At 36.6% G+C, this 12,388-nt stretch overlaps 1 non-coding gene across 1 annotated transcript; it reads left to right on the top strand.

Moving 5' to 3' along the window:
- The first annotated feature begins 5,010 nt into the window (after positions 1-5,010).
- On the top strand, positions 5,011-5,086 carry TRNAS-AGA (transfer RNA serine (anticodon AGA)). The gene has a single exon. It is a non-coding gene; the product is annotated as a tRNA-Ser (tRNA).
- The last annotated feature ends 7,302 nt before the right edge of the window (positions 5,087-12,388 follow it).

The raw sequence follows: 12,388 nt of genomic DNA, 5'->3' as shown, positions 1-12,388 counted from the left end.
AAGTTCCTCTTAGTTTCTGTATTAATCAGCATTCTCCAGAGAAAAGAACCAATAGGAGAGATATATGAAGAGTTTTAAAGTGATTTATTGGCTCATCCTCATGAATGAATTACCAGTATGGAGGCAGAGGAGCCCTATGATCTGCCGTCTATAAGATGAAGACCCAGTAAAGCTAGGGGTGTAATTCATTCCAAGCCCAAAGACCAGACAACCAGGGAACAGATGGTATAAAACTCAGCCCAGGGGCAGAAGACAAATATCCAATATCAAACAGGAAGGCAAGAAGTAATAAAGGGGTGAATTCTTCCTTCATCTATCTTTTTGTTCTTTCAGGACCTCAAGGATGGGATGGTGCCCATCCACATCAGGAGGGCTATTTATTTTACCCAATCCACTCATTCTAATGCTGAGCTCATCCAGAAACACCCTCAACAGAGTCCTTTCCTTAGTCAAGCTGACACGTAAAATGAACCGTCACAGTTTGTCTGCTTCCCTACTAAGACTCAGCTCCATGAATTCAGCGAAAATGATGTATGTACTCCTAGCTCTATGCCTAGCACACTGCCAGAGCTACTCTTTTTTTCATAAAATAGAGTAGCTTCTTCCCACCAAAATTCAGATGCTCTATTGGGTATAGAACAGGAAGCTTTTCTACAAATAAATAAACTCCTTATGAAGATGTATGCAGATATATGAGGTAGCTGACATAGCAAAAACACAAGAGAAACTTATTTAGAAATGCTGCACTTTATATTAAGGATATATACCCAATGAGTGCATACATCACTCTTGGCAACAACCTCATATTGTAAAACTTCCTCAATTCATTTTTCTCCCACCAAATTCCTTCCCGTTTTTTAAATTTTAGTCACTAGAATCATAGATTCTCAAGCTATAAACATGGGGTCCCACATCTAGTTGTTTATAAAATGATATAAATTTTATTTCAGGACTATTTCTTCAGTTCAACCATTTACATACATCTACCTCCACTGACTTAGTTTATAAATAAATTTTCTCTTGCTGACTCATTTGCACTATACTTTTGTTTACTTTTCCTGTAGCTGGACTTTCTCTTTACTCTTCCATCTGCCATAATGAAGCTTCAATTTCTCATTAAAACAAATCTTTAATATCACTCTTTGGTTTTAAAAATGATTATTTAATAATATAAGATTGTGTCTCATAGCTCTTACTTGGTAATCACACTTTTGGGATTTTTCCACACTTAACTGTTCTATTTTATGACCTATGTTCCAACCTTAGTAAATCTCTATGAATTTCCTTTATAAATGGTGTTCTTACATGACTCAGTTACTGATAGCTGTATTCTTTTCTCTATTCACAAAACACTATCTTGCTCTTTGCCTGAAAGATATCTACTTATTTTTCAAAGCATAAATAAATGATGTGTTCCACTTTGATAATGTCAGATGCTCCAGGGGATTAGTTGCCTCATTTTCCCTAACAATGTTATCAACAAGAATAATCACAGCCTTTTACTTACCATTAACTTCCTATCATGATTTTATCAAATTCTTAAAACCACTCCTTTTCAGGTGATCAAGCTGAGGTTCAGAAATATTACTTAATTCAGTCAAGATAATATAAGCTGAAGCCTATTACTTAATCAACCATTTGAAAAGCTCTTTAAATAAATGAGTTCCTGAATGAGTGGATTTGTAAAGAATTTTTCATATTTACATACATATCAATTCTGCTCACAGTACTTTGTACTTTGTTCATTAAACCCTGCTGCTTCTCGTCTATTTGCTTATCTCCCTAAGAAGACATCCTTTTTTTTATGATTATTTGTTAACCTTATATCCACCATAATTTCTCTGAGCTAACTTGAAAAGGAGTAGACCTTCTAAAAGTTCCTTATTTCATATTCTTAACCATATTGAAGCAAGATAATTTGTGTCTATAAACAGTGTGTGTCTCCCATTCTATAGTATTCCTAGATGTTTTCAATTAATTTCTCTCTTAAATTCTTCATCTTCTATCTGCCACTTAGTTTTCTTAGGTTCTAGTGTCTGAGTTCTGATCTACTGCATTAAGTTAGAGTTGTATTCTTTGTCTCTCTTGATTTCCTGCTTACTGTTTAAGTTGGCATATAGACTATATATGATTATCTATGTAGTTATGAGACCTGGACATTCAGAAGTTAAAATAAGGTAGATGCTTGCCTATTTTTCAAATATATCCAAGGCTATGTTGGCTTATATCTAGGGTGTTATTCAGGAAGCAAGATCTCTTATAGATCTGTCATCTGCAAGGCACTGTCTGGTCCACATGGTCCAAGGTAAAGTATTACCTGGTCTGTGTAATAACTTTTTGTCCAGAGAAAACAGTGAAATTTAGTGATATGTCAAAAGTTGCACATACCACCTGTTGGTCAAATAAGTTTGTAAAAATGATATATATGTTTGCTCACTTATAGTTTGCATTGTGTGTGAGGGACAGGCTGTAAGCAGACCGGGTCATTATAGCCTGAGACTTAGTTTTAAGACTAAGCTTTTCCTCACACCCTTGACTGTTGCATGATGTAGGTGGTGCACTCTTATGAGGAATCCCATTATGCCTCAGATAAGTGACTTTGTATCAGAGACTTCCTTGTTTGTATATTGGATTAAGAGGTTTTGATTTCTATATTATAAAGTGGGGCAGACCGGGAGCTTGTTCTCTCTTGGTTCCTGCTATCACCATTGCAGGGGCCTCCCTGATCCCTAGCCCTTCATGGGAAAAGCAGATCTGCTTTTCCCTTGTCTTCTCTTGTGTCTTGCCTGTCGTGGTGAGACACCAATAAACAGAATGACCCACCATCCTCCAACTCCACCATTTCTTTACTGTCTGCTCGAATCCAATGGGAACCTGCATGTGAATGGCCATGATGGCAGCTCCTGGCCTTACACCACCTGTTTTCACATCTCATTAGTGTGGACTCAGTTTTAAGACTATGATGAACTGCAAGAGAGATCATGAAATGTAGTCACTAGGTTAAATTTTGAAAGGGAGAGAGAGAATAGAAACTAAGAGATAATCAGTAGTGTTCTCTGTATTATCTATTATTCTAAAATTATGCTAATTTAGTATATAGTTGTTCAGTTTTTTATAGAAAATTCTACAGTTGAACTAAGTCCTAATATTATATGCTAGCACAAAATTTTAAAACTTTGGATTTTAGATGTGATGTTTTCTGAGTTTCATTATTTTTATAGCTGAAATGAGAATTTTTGAAAATGCTATCAATATTTTTTTAGTTCACCTTAAAGTACTTTTCATCACATATTTCAAGAGTATCATGTATGGTGTGAAGCAGAGTTACTCTTTACCTTATACTCACTTATTTTACCAACAACTCATTCTCAATAAAAGGATGAGTTTTATCATTAAAGGGGATAATAATTTGAAATATCAATGTAAAATATTTCAGTAGTAAAAGAAATAGCCCTGGCTTGTGGCTCAGTAAATAAAGTGTTGGCCCAGTATATGGACATCCCAGGTTCAATTTCAGGTCAGGGCATACAGAAAAAATGACCATCTGATTCTTTCCACCTCCTTCTCTCCCTCTCTCCCTCTTCCCATTCCACAGCCAAAGCTTCAATTTGTTCTAGCATGGGTCCGGGTGCTGAGGATAGCTCTGTTGGTCCGAGTGCATCATCGTCAGGTGCTAAAAATAGCTTGGTACTTGAGCATTGGTCCTAAATGGGGTTGCGTGGTGAATCCACACATGCTGGAGTCTGCCTCACTATCACCCTCTTCTCACCTTAAAAAAAAAAAAAGGAAAGAAAATATAAAGAAAATGGATATTAAGATAATTAATATTTAAAAAATAATTTTATCAATACTTTCATGACCATATATGCAATCACTACCTTACACTTGCTCTATGGTCTTAAGCATTCTATATGCCTTTTCTTGGCCTTAGTTTCCTTATTTATGGATAGTTTCTTTCCTTTACTAACATTTCTGATTCTACTGTTTTATTGAATGTTATGTATCTATTAAAGTTTTTTTTATGTGTAAGAAATAATATAGTGTTCTTACTGCAAGGCAATTTGCTACATGTTGAGGATTAATTTAGATAAAATAGACCTACAGTCCTCTGTTAAGTAGGTAACATTGTAGTGGGAAGACTGATAATAAAAATTAGGGGGAAATGATGGGGCAAATAGCATCAGAAGGCATCAAAGTCATGCTTAGTTGAAAACAAAAAAAATGTCATTTTTATGCAAATCTATGGTTTTCAATAACAAATTACTATACTATATACATAGTTTTCTAAACATTTAGGAATAAGGACAATGTATCATTTAAAACACAGTTAATTATCCTTATATGTTTTACTCACACATTCTATTTTATCTTACCTCTACCCCTCCCCCACCTGTAAAGCACATTATAGAAATTTCTGTAAAATGAACTCTGAAACAAAATCTTCTATATATTGCTACTCTGAAAGGTATTTTATGAGTGTGTAATAATATTCAGACAGCTGTTACATTTAAGTCCATCAATGATCTGTTATTAATAAGTCTCTTGATGCTGAATGACATTAGAAAGAACAGAAATATTCTTTATTGAGTCCAAATACTCTATAACACTTTGCCTTATAGCATCATTACAGGATATTAGTTAAATATGGCAATAAAAATGTCACAGCACAATAAATTTTAAATATACATGTTAAGTGTAATTTGACATGACTTGATATTTTAAAATATGCATTTTCATTATATCTTTATTCCAAGGTACTTCTCCAACTTTGAATTACTAAGTGAATAAATTAAAATTTATTAACTACCATTTATTCCTTTTCCAATTACTCCATATTAACTTTCTATCCTCGAATCCCATTAAAAGGAACCCTGGTATCTATTTTCTATCTTGTCATTTAATCTTAGTATCCATCTCTAAATTGGTAATATCATAATAAAAATTATTCTTTAGGAAGCTCCAACTGTTTTAAAGTTATTATGCTAAATAATTTTAAAATTCTCATTCAAGGCCCTGGCCGGTTGGCTCAGTGGTAGAGCGTCGGCCTAGAGTGTGGAGGACCCGGGTTCAATTCCCAGCCAGGGCACACAGGAGAAGCCCCCATTTGCTTCTCCACCCCTCCTCCGCTCTTTCCTCTCTGTCTCTCTCTTCCCCTTCCGCAGCCAAGGCTCCATTGGAGCAAAGATGGCCCGGGCGCTGGGGATGGCTCTGTGGCCCCTGCCTCAGGCGCTAGAGTGGCTCTGGTCGCAATATGGCGACCCCCAGGATGGGCAGAGCATTGCACCCTGGTGGGCAGAGCGTCACCCCTGGTGGGCGTGCCGGGTGGATCCCGGTCGGGCGCATGCGGGAGTCTGTCTGACTGTCTCTCCCCGTTTCCAGCTTGAGAAAAATGAAGAAAAAAAAAAAAAAATTCTCATTCAACCTTTTGAGTTAGATTGTATTACATGCTTACTTTACATATGATGGGATTGCAGCCTGCATAGATATAAGAAATTTACCCACATAACTTTACTTAGATATGAATCTAGGTACTCTATTTAATTCTAGATCCTGAGCTTTAACCAGAAGTCCCCTTGTACTGACTGTGGCTGAGAAGTTAATCCCAATTTTTTATTATGACCATATCCTATGACTACGCCTACATCTATTCAGAATGATGCTAAAATTAAAGATTTCTTTCAGAGAAATACTGCTAACACTCTCTCTGGTTTTTTAAATCTAATTTTGGAGCATCTTTTAATAAATCAATAAGGCTAGGCTACTGTTTTACCTTTTCCCAATTCTATGATATGTTAGTAGATGAAACAACCATTCATTTAGTCAAAATACTTTGCATGTTATTTATGTAATAGAATAATATTTTATAGTGATAAATCTTAGGAAAATCTTAGGCACCAAATATTTAAAAGACCACCAACTTTTAGCAGTAAACACCAGTTTAATTCATTCTGTCCACTTTCATATATATGGTTTCTTTTTGATAATTTTCACCAATGTTATCTCTCTCTAATATTCATTATAGATTATTTGGAAAATACAAAAGAGTAAAATCCTAGTAGTTAAGATGTTAGCTAAACTTTCTGAAAACATGTAGCAGTGGGTTACACAAGGTAATATTATACTTTTCTCTTTCAAAAATTCTAAAATGCCAGGTGACCTAAAGGGAGAAAGACTTTTGTTTGTGTCTAAGAAAGTCAACTTATTAATGAGTATTTTCCTTGTACAGGAATGATTATAAAGTTGTATTCATTGTATCTGTTCACATACAATTGGACAGATTCTCAGTATATCAAAGAGAAAGAGAGGTTGAAGAAGGTGGGGCAGGAGACAGAAGGAAGAAAGCAAGTTGGCTCTCTAATCTATTTTTTTTTTTTTTTTTGTATTTTTCTGAAGCTGGAAACAGGGAGAGACAGTCAGACAGACTCCCGCATGCGCCCGACAGGGATCCACCCGGCACGCCCACCAGGGGCGACGCTCTGCCCACCAGGGGGCGATGCTCTGCCCCTCCGGGGCGTCGCTCTGTTGAGACCAGAGCCACTCTAGCGCCTGGGGCAGAGGCCAAGGAGCCATCCCCAGCGCCCGGGCCATCTTTGCTCCAATGGCGCCTTGGCTGCGGGAGGGGAAGAGAGAGACAGAGAGGAAGGAGGGGGGGGTGGAGAAGCAGATGGGCACTTCTCCTGTGTGCCCTGGCCGGGAATCGAACCTGGGACTTCCGCATGCCAGGACGACGCTCTACCACTGAGCCAACCGGCCAGGGCCTCTAATCTATTCTTATGAGAGCACTATTCCCATCATGAAGATTCCACTCTCATGATCTGATGTAAAACTCATTACTTTCTAAAGGCTCCACCTCCAAATATCATTGCATTGGAAGGAAGTTAGGGCTTTCACATTAAATTTACTAACATTCAGTTATTAACTGCCAGGAATTATAGAAAAAATATAATCTTTCCAAAGATTATATATAAATTAAAATTATAGTATTATACATTAAAAATACAGTTAAATTACTTATATATTATAATGTATTATTTATTATAATTATTATATGACTTAATTAAATTAATTATATAATTAAAATACATTAAAATTTTAAGTGGTCTTTGTTTCCACAAAATGCAGATAATACTGTAGGTCTTATATAATACTGCAGAAACATCTTTATTATTGTCTAAGTGATTTACAATCTTGTGATATAAGCACCACTGCTTAAGTAAACAAAAGAAAGCAATTTCAAATTTAATTACAAAAATGCTAACATTAGTTTGGTATGGAACCAAACAGAAAATCACTTTTATACATGGCTTAAAAGTAACATTATGTATAGTATGAAGTAACTTAAAACCAATATGGAGCCAAATGCAATGAAATTAAATAACTTTCTTTCTCTTGATGTATTTCAAGAGTTACATTTTATTGAAATCAAAATTATAATAGTTTCATCTGGGTCTTTTCCAGGAAGTCTTCATAAGTCCTTATTTCAGATAGAAATGAGAGTAAACTATTTATGTGTTTGATTAATGAGTAAGTTTTTTCGAGCCCTTCCTATATTATATTTGCTGTAGTATGTATGTTGCCTTTTACATTTCTCTTTTTCTTTCATGTTTTCAAATATCTGGCTTCTCTTCTGCCACAAAGTAGCCATATTTTTAAAAATGTGTAATTGTATATAAATGCTAAGATGCATTTTTTTACTTATTAACATTTATTTATTTGAAATTAATTATGATGTTAATTATAATTGAAATGTTCCCTTCTTAGGGGTTCACTAACAGTATTGCATCTTATAATAAATGTCTTCTTCACGTGATGAAATATAATAGAGCAAAGTACTTAGAATAAGCACCTACCTGCTGGCATATATTAAGTAAAGTTTAGCTCTTATTTATTAATCATAGACTGGCATGAAAAAGACAAATAAAATAGAGAAAAATTTTTTTCCCCAAGGGGCTCGTCATCTATATAGTATGGTAGTATTACAGTAGGTAGGTAGGTAGGTAGTTACTAACCAAGGAAGGGAGCAAATGGAATCAGTCATTAAGCTCGATTAAGTCTGGAGCTACAGTTTCCAGACACTCCAGGAGAACGTTGCACTGCCCTGCCAAGAAAATTAATGTTCCTCCATCCCCTGAGTAGGAAGAAAGGACTGGTTTTCCAATTTCCAAAGGAACAGCTGACTCTTTTCCATAGATTACTAGGGGTGGAGAAAGGGAGTATAAGGGAAATTCCTCTGCTGAGGAGAGCACAGTCAAAGGCAGATGACAAGGCAAAACTATGAGGTATGTGCAATAGAAGCCAAAATTGCAAACATAAAGTGGAAAAGTCTAGCCTGGGAAAATTGGAAAAGAAACAGGTAGAATAAAGGCATGAAACTCAAAACCCTGGAAGATCCAGGAAAGGGATTGGATAAGGGGAAGGCTCAGTACAAACCCTCAAAGAATGAGGAAGATTGTTTAGTTTGAAATAAAGCTCACCCCTTCTCAAACCCAATGAGGTATAATCAAAGCCTGACAAAGGTCCAGGGCTCTTTCAATCATAAACTCTCACGTGCTTTCTCTTCCTGTAGCAGACATGAGCCAAAGTGGGGGCGCAAGCACAGACCCAGTCGCAACCCAGGCACCATTATGCCCTGGCAGCAGGTGTACAGATGAGGAAATGAGATACAAAGGAGATTCTGCATCTCTGCCTTCCTGGGCTTCCTCCTGGGCCTAACAGACTGGGTAGTGGTCTGAGGCCCCAGACGCTGGGCTACTTCCACAGTAAGATGAAGCTAAGTGTATGGCCATCAGTCTCCGCCATTGCTACCGGTAGGTGCAGGTCCCCATTAGATTCAGACAGATGGTAAAGAAACTGCGGAGCCAAAAACTGGTGGGCCATTCCTTTATTCTATCCTCGCACACAGTTTCCAGTTCCACAACCAGGAGAATCTTCTCTGGGTTTTCCTATTATAGAATCAAAGGCTGCTACTAGTCTAAGTCACCTCTGGTTCCCCATCTGCCAAAATGGCTTCTTACTCTGCAAACCTGGCTTCTCTCTCCTTCCCCTTCATCTTGACTCTTCTTCTTCTTCCTCTTAAAACTTTTTGGCATGAAAACCCTCCTCCAGCAATATTAGCAGAACAAAGCCCCTTCCCAAGCAAGAAGGTAATTAGCAGTTTCACCTGGCAGTGTCATTCAAGTGGACAGGGGCCATTTTTAACAATAAAAGTGAGCAAACTTAGAAAATACAGATTTTACAAACTCATTTGCCCAACACTAAGCCACTTTGTCCTTGATGAAATATTAGGCACCTGGGAGCAGTCCTTTGTTTTCACTCCAATTGATCTTGCCATTATTGCTCACATCTTCCTATAGATGAGTTTCCAAAATGCTTTTTCACAATTTCTTGGAAGCATCCTCTTTCCATTAGAATCAGTAGAACAAAAGTAACACATCTGAACTCTTACTTCCTCTTTAATACCTATTTAAAGTTTTTCAATTATTTCTTTCTCCCCATATTTGTGACCTTGGTGTCCCTTTGAATATCAAGTTGAAAGGAAAACAAAAAGTTATACTATTACATCCCACCTAAATAGCAAAAAAAAAAAAAAAAAAAAAAAAAAAGAAAGAAAACTTTTTTCCTATTAAGAATGACTCAATTAAGAATTCACTTTTTCATTAAAGAGGGGTCAGATTGAAGGTCTGAAGTCTACTTTTCATCTCTTTTTATATAAATATTTAATGCCTAGGAAAATGTTACCTAGTCTCAAGATTTTTTTTTTTTTATCTTCTCCACAGTGAGAACTTGCAAATAAAATCATTATCTTGCATCTCTTTTGTGGGGACTATAAAGGATACTAATTCTTTCCCTTCCACTTTCTAAATTCTTCTAGCTGGGCTAATAAGCAAAATCACAGAGACAGATTAACAGGAGAAAATAAAAAAGTTTAATACATATGTTTGGAAAATTCACACAGACATGATTAATCCATGAAATTTTCCTAAAACAGTGAGGCAGCATGGTGTATATAAGACATTTTTTGGACAAAAGAGAAAGGGGGGAGGGAGTGGGATGTCAGATTTCAGAAGTGGAAATGGGCAGTGTACAGGTAGGTGAGAAAGAGCTGAACACACTTGGCAGTAAGATGTTACCTGGGTGACTCTGAAACAATGGACACTGGGTGTAGAGCTAGCAGGCACCTGTCTGAGGCCCTTTTGTTTACCATACTTGATTCAAATTAGGCTCAACCTGCATCCTAAGATCTCCTTCTTCAAGCAGTTTTTTTTCTATCTGAATCTCTTGGGAAAGAAAGAGAGAAGTGTCAAAGTTTCTAAATCTTTTGTTTCTTAACGAACAGCTTAAAATCAAATAACCTATAAAGCAGCTTTAGGATGTCAAATTTTTGGTCCCTTCTCTTTCCTGAAATTTAAACATATATCCAAATATCTACTTTAGTATACCTATATGGAGTCTAAAGGATATGTCAAAACTGAAATGTATGACAATTTATTTCTGGATACTTTTATCCCTCCTCAGAATAAAAACAAACACAAAACCTGCTCCTCCCACAGTGATTCCTATACCCTTTATGGTAATCTGATCATTCCAAATAAATAAGTAAATGTCTTACAGTCATTTCTTCTTTATTTCTTATGTCCAATCCATGAGCAAATTATGACAGCTCTCCCTTAAAAATGAATTCAGAGACACCTGTCTCTGACCATGACAGACATACTAGTATAGGATTAGACACCCTGGTGCAAAACACTTGAAAACTGTACAAAATATGTGACACCCATTTTCAGACATTGGAAAACAGAAATTGGAGGAATATATCTATTGGGCAAATAAGTTTGTAAAATTTGTGTTATTTGAGTTTGCTCACTTTTGTTGTTAAAAATGGCATTGGGCAACCACATGTGTGCTTGCCCTCAGAGCAGGGCAGTTGATTGCAGATTGCATTCCTACTTGGTAAGAGCTATTGATACACTAAGGTGTGCTGGAGGAGGGGTCTTTGTAGGCCCAGGTAGTTTTTTAGAAGGAAGAAGAAGGAGAAGAAGGAGAAGAAGCCAAGATGCAAGGGAAGGAGAGAGAAGCCAGTTTTGCAGAGTAAGATGCCATGTTGGCAAATGGGGAACCAGAGGTGACCGAGACTGGTGGGGGCCTTTGATTCTAGGAAAAACTGGATGAGTCAGTGGCTTTGGGAGCCTTGAACGAAAAGGGAAGTGTTTTCCCTCTGTGTGTGTTTTACTCACCAGTCAGTTGTGAGGCTAATATAAAGGAATGGCCCACCATTTTTTGGCTTCACTATTTCTTTACTGTCTGCCGGAATCTAATGGGAACCTGCATGTGAATGGTCACAATGGCCGTGGCTACTGGCCATACAATATTCCTTACAAAAAAAAGGAACAAATTATACCAGCCTTAAGTTTGGACTGGATCTTGGCCTAGAGGAAATGCCTAGAACATGATGCAGCAAGGGGAAACACAAGCAGAAACTATGACTTTTAGTGGGATGAGGAAACCAGCATAGAAGTTAGAGGAGGCAATGGGAACTAAAACCAACAGGAAGGGGTATTAGATAAGATGGAGCTACCCAAGGAAACTTCACACATCTGCAGAGGGGAGCCTAGAGCAGATGACTATATATGTGTATAATCTGTAAAGATAGACAAACAGAAACGAATGGGGAAATATAATCTCAAAAATTTGTGGAGCTCAAATAGGGTTTGAATTTGGAATTCTAGTTGTTAGAATTCCAATGAGCCATAGTGGAGAGACCTCACTGCATACTCAAGTAATCAGTAGAGATGAAGGTAGTTTCACCTCATATGGAGAGCTAAACTAGTCCTAGAGTAAAGAAAGCTTCCACCAGAACTTCCATATAAAGCTAAAACCATCACTAGCCATGGATCAAGATGGTTCCCAGATAAAATAATGCTGGCTAGAATAAAAATCAACTCTCTTAAAGAAAATAGAAAATCTAGATATTCCATAATACATTAGCCACAATATCTAAGATTCAATGAAGATTACCAGAGGTTAAAAAAAAAGTTGAGTAATATGAGCAAAATATTCAAAATATCTAAAGATTAATGAAGTGAGAAAAAATTGATTGAAAATACATAGTAACTGCATAAAGTTGGTGAAAACTGAAAATACCTGAATTCTGTGAAAGTTAGAAAGAGTGCTTTTTATATTGCTTTGCTAACTTAGGATTTTTCATTCTAATTCCTATGACTTATAGGTTTTTCAAATCTTAAACTTAAACTTCTGCAAAGGACACTTTAGTTTTTTCCATAAGTATTTTCAGTGTTAGTGCCTTTTGAATAATTTCTGCATCTTAAAATAAAGACTGTTAACATGTTTGAAAGACTTCCAGGCACTCATTGACAAAAAAAAAGTAAGA

This window comes from Saccopteryx leptura, chromosome 5, assembly GCF_036850995.1.
Source record: "Saccopteryx leptura isolate mSacLep1 chromosome 5, mSacLep1_pri_phased_curated, whole genome shotgun sequence".
Classification (NCBI taxonomy): domain Eukaryota; kingdom Metazoa; phylum Chordata; class Mammalia; order Chiroptera; family Emballonuridae; genus Saccopteryx; species Saccopteryx leptura.
This window is presented reverse-complemented; position numbering and strand designations above follow the sequence as displayed.